Raw genomic sequence first — 6,016 nt, 5'->3', positions numbered from 1 at the left:
GGACGCCAGCGTCGCCACTTCCGCCCGCTCCGCGCCCGCGTAGACGAGCAGTCAGCGCCGCCCGCCGGCCGAGCGCCTAAGCTGCCGGACGCCCCGCCCCGCCCCGCCCGTCCGCCCGTCCGCCCGCGCCCAATCCTCGCCCACGGCCGCGGACCTCCGCGTCACCATTGGCCGAGGGGCGGGGCTAGCCCGCCCGGCGCGAAAGCGCTCCGACTCGTGGATCCAGGTACGCCCAGGTGAGCCGCTCCCAGGTGACCCGTCCTCAGGTGTGTTACCTGCCGCCCCCGGCGTGGCACGCCCCCAACCAGGCGGGCTGGCTTGGGCCGAGTCCTCGCCTGATGGACCAGGTCACAACTCACAACCCATCCACCAGCCCAGGTTACAGCCCAATCCAGCCAGCGTCCCTTAGGACATCTGTTTCCCCGCAAACAGAGCCTGTCTTCCAACAGCCCCCAGTGACGTTTTGGACACTGCTGTGGTCACAGTTCTCTTTGGCTACAACCACTGGGGACGCATAATTCTTCTCCGTGAGTGATCCTATGCCTGTTGGACACTGCTCAAGTCACAAGTTAACTCAGCCATGCCTAACTAGGACTCCTGTTACCTGAAATCTGGGGTCGAGTCTGACTTCAACAGTCTGATATTACCTGATGGATTCAGCCCAGTTTACAATCCAACTCAATCAACACCTGACTGATGCTTGTTTCCTCAAACCTGACCTCAGCCCACTAGCTCAGAGTACACGCCTGTCACAACCTGGAGCACAGCTCACCTCAGCCAAAACCCACCTAGATGCTTGTGTCCCAAAATCTAGCACACAATTGTTGAGAGCTCATTCATTCCAGAATAAATAATTAACTGTGCCCCCACTATGTGCCATGCACTGTGCTAGGCATTGAGGATAAAGTGATGAAAAGTACAGCAAAATATCTGCTCCTGTGAGGCTGACATTCTAGTTGGGGAGACAATACAACCCAACACAATACAATACATTATAACACAATACACAAATAAGACAACTTCAAATACTAAGTGTAAACAAAGAAACTAAAACAAGGTGGAGTGCCAGGGAATGACTGAGGACATGACTGGGATAGGATGCAGAGAGTTAGGGGCAGTGAGTACCTATGAAGTGGTGACATTTGATCCAAGACCTGAGGGAGAAGTAGGAGACAGCCAGAGTGGCTGGGACATGTGCAAAAGCCTTAAGGTGGCAAAAAACTTGGTGTGTGCAAGCAGCCAGGGGGGACGGGGGAGGGAATGGGAGTGGAGCAAGTGCGAGGAAGAGGCAGAGGAGTGGAGGGATAGGAATTGAGCTCAGGGAGGTGAGCAGGGGCTTGTTGGGTTAGGTAGAGTGTGGTATAGTTTGGATTTTATCCTAAGGACAATGAGAAATCACCGGTGTCAGAAATCAGAAATCAGAAATCACCGGTGCCAGACCTTATTCAATATTTTCAATTTAATCTTTCAGGGGGCAAATGGGAGAAGAGGCTGTTCCAAACCAAGGACACGACCCACGTACAGTCAGGAAATGAGAGGGTCTGGGGGAGACAAGGCTATCATCACTTTTCACCCATGACCCACACCCTGACATGTCCCATAAAGTCAGCTCACCCACTAATAGCAAGCCCAAGCCATCAACTTTGGCTTGTTCCCACCCCACCCAACTTCACCCCCTCAGGCATCCTAAGATACCATCTCCTTGAAGGCTCCCTCACCAGTCCTCCCAGCACTTTGACCCAGTGCCAGAACCCCACCTACATTTCAGACACTGCCATTAATTCCACAGAAAGATCACAACCCACATGGGGACCTCCAGCCTCAGACAATGCCCTGATTTCTCAACTTGCTCCATTGCAGCCAAACCACCAGAGATTATGGCTGATATAAAAAATTCAAGTCTGGAAGAATTGTCTTGCCATGGAACATGGGTTTAAGATGCTGCGATAGGTTGTTGCTCTGGGTTAGTGCGATGTCTTGAAAGTTCGTCCATCCATCCGTCTACCCACCCATCCATCCAACAAATGTTTTAAGTGCCTGCTCTGTGGATTCCCATAGCTTATGACAGGGGTTGGGCTGGTCCTAGGGGCCAGGCTGGAAGCATAGATGGATGCCGTGGGCTGAGGGTTACACAATAAGGAGTGGAGGGGACTGTGGAGAACTGGGGATCGCACAGACCATCTAAAGGGCATTGTGGCACAACTCATTCCCGGAGTTGCTAGCTTTTCAGATTTCTCAAGGGAAGTCAGAAACCTAGAGTTGAGGGCAAAAATCTCTTGATTTTTAGATGTTGGCAACTAATTTTAAAAAACTTTTTTAATGCTATGTAAGCAACACAAAACATTTTTTTTTCTTTTGACATATCTCAAACTTACACAGAAGTTAGGTGTACAATTCAAATAGCTTTTTGTTCCTGAATCATTTGAGCCTAAGTTGCTGACAAAATGCCCCATCACCCTAAATACTTCAATGTGTATTTCCTCCAAACAAGGATGTTCTCCTACAGAATCGCAATACATCCATCAATGCAGAAAATTAACACTGATGCATTTTTAATGTGTCTAATACTCAGAGCTCATCAACTTTTGCCATTTGTCCAAAGGATGTCCTTTGTAGCAAAAGGGTCCAGTTCAGGATCTCATGTTGCATGTAATGGTCCTGTCTCTTGAGTCTCCTTCAGTCTGGAACATTCCCCAGTCTTTGTTTGGCTCTCGTGACCTGGACTCTTTTGAAGGGCAGGCGCTTTGGGGAATGTCCCTCAGTTTAGGTTTGTCTGATGTTTCCTCTCAATTAGGTTCAGACCATGCATCATAGATTAGATGCAAGTTGTGGCTTCTGTATATCATGAAATATCACAGAAGTGATGCTGTGTCCTTATTGCATCATAACAGATGATATAGGTGACTTCAATTTGTCCAATTATGGATGATGTTAATTGTGATCACTTGAATAAGATGGTGCCTTCCAGGCTTCTCACTCTGAATTTCTTCTTTTCCTCTTTGAAATTAATAAATATTTCATAGGGAGGTACTCTGAGACTAGGTAAATATTCCATCTCTCATCAAATTTTCCCTTTATTTATTTCCATCAGTACAGGCTCTTGATTCCATGGGTTACAATCCATTACTGTTATTATTTATTTGGGTGCCCAGTGTATCCTAGATTTGGTCCATGATAGCCCCTTTAATCTAGCTTCTGTGTCCTTTTGACATGTCTCCATCATTCTTTAAACACTTCATTACTGTTTGACACAAGATATTCCAGGCTCATCTTGTACTTTCTCTGCCCTAGCTCTGAAATCAGCCGTTTCTCCGTAGAACCCAGGTTTCTTTTAGTAGAGAATGGTATTTAGAAACCAAGATCTAGATGTGCTTATGGTTTGGGGGGTGTCACTGCCCCTAGATCCTATCAGTGGACTGAGTTATACACACACGTGCGCACACACATTTATATCTATATTTATATCTATAGTCTTTTATCGATATTGAAAACCATGAGTTCTCCCTAATAGATCCAGTTCCAGCCTAACTCCACAGGGTTAATTCTAGTCTTTCCATACTGGTAACTCCCTGCTCAGACAGTGAGAAACCTAGTATTCTCACTGTTTTCAGTGTGTTCACTTATTTGACCAACTCCCCGTATGTAACAATTTCTTATTGTTGATGATGCCCTCCCCCCAACAAGGATACCCTCTACACCCCACTCAAGTTCTGACACCACATACCGAGCTGCCTTTTCATGAGGATGACCTTCTCACTCACGCAAGCTCTGGCCCCCTGTGCTGGGCCACCCTCACCCCATGCAGACACTCTTCTTATCCCTTTTGAACTATGACACCCCTCTTTGGACCGGCATGTACCCTCTCCCCCTCCCCCCATCGCTGATGTTTACCTTGCTGGGACCCACCTAGGGGATCAAATTGTTAAAGAACAGAAGGGAGGGGAAGGGAAGGGAAGGGAAGGGAAGGGGAGGGGAGGGGAGTGGAAGGGAGGGAAGGGGAGGGGAGGGGAGGGGAGGAAAAGGGGAGGAGCCACATAGACCTTTAGCCAGCTGGCTTTAGCTATAGGTCATCAATCCCTACCTTTAGCTTACTGTAACGGGGCAGACTTCACACACTCAGTACATATGTGTTGAGTGTTTACTCTGAACCAAAGAGGACAGAGGTTGTAATCAACAACAAATAAAGTGTCCTGGGGGAAATGCTGCCAGACACAGAGGAGCCACCTCTGTGGGCCATCACACTTGCTCCACTGGCTGCACACCTGCTCTGAAATCGATTTGTGGGACCAGCTTGGCCAGTGGAGTTAATCCTAGTGCTTGCCATTGACTCAGTGGGAGTGAGGTGTTCATGCTACAAAGTTGCATCATTTTCCTGAACCCGCTCCACCCAGTGTTAATAGCTTCTTCCCAAACTGAATCATCAAATCCGGGTTACTCAGACTGACCCTTCCCAACAGAGTCTGTTGGGATGGATAAAGTAGACCATGTTGGTGGTCTTTTGGACATTTCATCCTATAAATCAGCCTCCCCACGTGCACCTGGTCATAATAATAATAACAGGTAACATTTATTGAGCACTTACTATGTTTCAAGCCCAACACCTCCACTTTATAGCTATTTGGCCGTGGACAAGTCATTTTCTGTATGAGTTTCCTGTGGCTGCTGTAACAAATGATCACAAACCTGGTGGTTTAAAACAACCTAAATTTATGCTCCCACAGTCTGGAGGCTGAAACCTGTATCACTGGGGCAAAATCAAGGTGTCGGCAGCGCTGCACCCCCTCGGAGGGCTCTAGAGGAGAATCTGTCTCTGGCCTCTTCCAGCTTCTGGTGCCTCCAGGTTCCCTTGGCTTGTGGCTGCATCACTCCAGTCTCTGCCTCTAGCTTCACATGGCCTTCTCCTCTGTGTGAAGTCTCTCTCTGTCTCTCTCTCTTTTTTTCCTTTTCTTTCTTTTTTTTTCCTTTAGCCGCGCCACAAGGCTTGCGGGATCTTAGTTCCCTGACCAGGGATTGAACCCATGCCCCCTGCAGTGGAAGTGCGGAGTCTTAACCTCTGAACCGCCAGGGAAGTCCCCCTTCTCTCTCTTATGACACCTGTGATGGCATTTAGGGCCCACTCAGATAATCCAGGATGATCTCTCCATCTCAAGGTCCTTAATCACATCTGCAAAGACCCCTCTTCCAAATCAGGTCACATTGAGGGCCTCCAGGGATTAGCGCCTGATCTCTTTGAGGGCCATTACTGAGCCTACCACACTTCCCGTCTCTGAGCCTCAGTTATCCCACCTGTAAAATGAGGACAGTAATAATGGTAACTACCTCTCAGGGCTCATGTGGGGTTTAACGGGTTAATGTAAATCAGGCAGTTGGTGACTTGGCAGGCAGGCAGCCCTCAATGAATGGCGTGGTTATTACGAGTCGATTTCTTGAGTTATTTCTACCCAGGACTGGCAATTGTGGGGGTAATTGATTCCAGTGATGTCACATCCCCAACTGCCAGGTTTTCAGCAGGATTAAATGTGCCAAATTGGCTTTGTTGAGCCAACTCCCCTGGGTGTGAAGAGCTGCCATGCCAACCCGCCTTGCTGTTTCGCGGGGCCCGTCTGCCGCTTCTCCCTAATTAACGCAAAGGCGACACACACCAGCAGGCCCACTCCCTGCCATCCCAGGAAAACAGCACCGCATACTACAGCTAAATATTTGAACTTTTTTTTCAGTTGCTGCATGAACATAGTATTTGGGGCATGTAAACAGCACAGAGTAAAGGGAGAAATGCCACCTCGTCTTCTACCTATAGGGGCAGTCTCAGGGGAAAAAATGCTATAAGGAAACCCAACCATGTCACTGACAAAAGACAGTGTCACAACAAAGTACCATTGCTATTAGTAGCTCTACCACTTCCAGCTGTGTGACCTTGGGCAAAGAACATAATCTCTCTGAGCCTTGGTTTCCTCATCTGTGAAATGGGTATCCTAATAGCCCCTCCTTCAAAGTACTGAGAATATTCAAGGAGATG

The sequence above is a fragment of the Grampus griseus genome (genome assembly GCF_964374135.1).
Source record: "Grampus griseus genome assembly, chromosome: 12".
NCBI classification, from domain to species: Eukaryota; Metazoa; Chordata; class Mammalia; order Artiodactyla; family Delphinidae; genus Grampus; species Grampus griseus.
The sequence above is the reverse complement of the archived record's forward strand: the minus strand, read 5'-3'. Positions refer to the sequence as shown.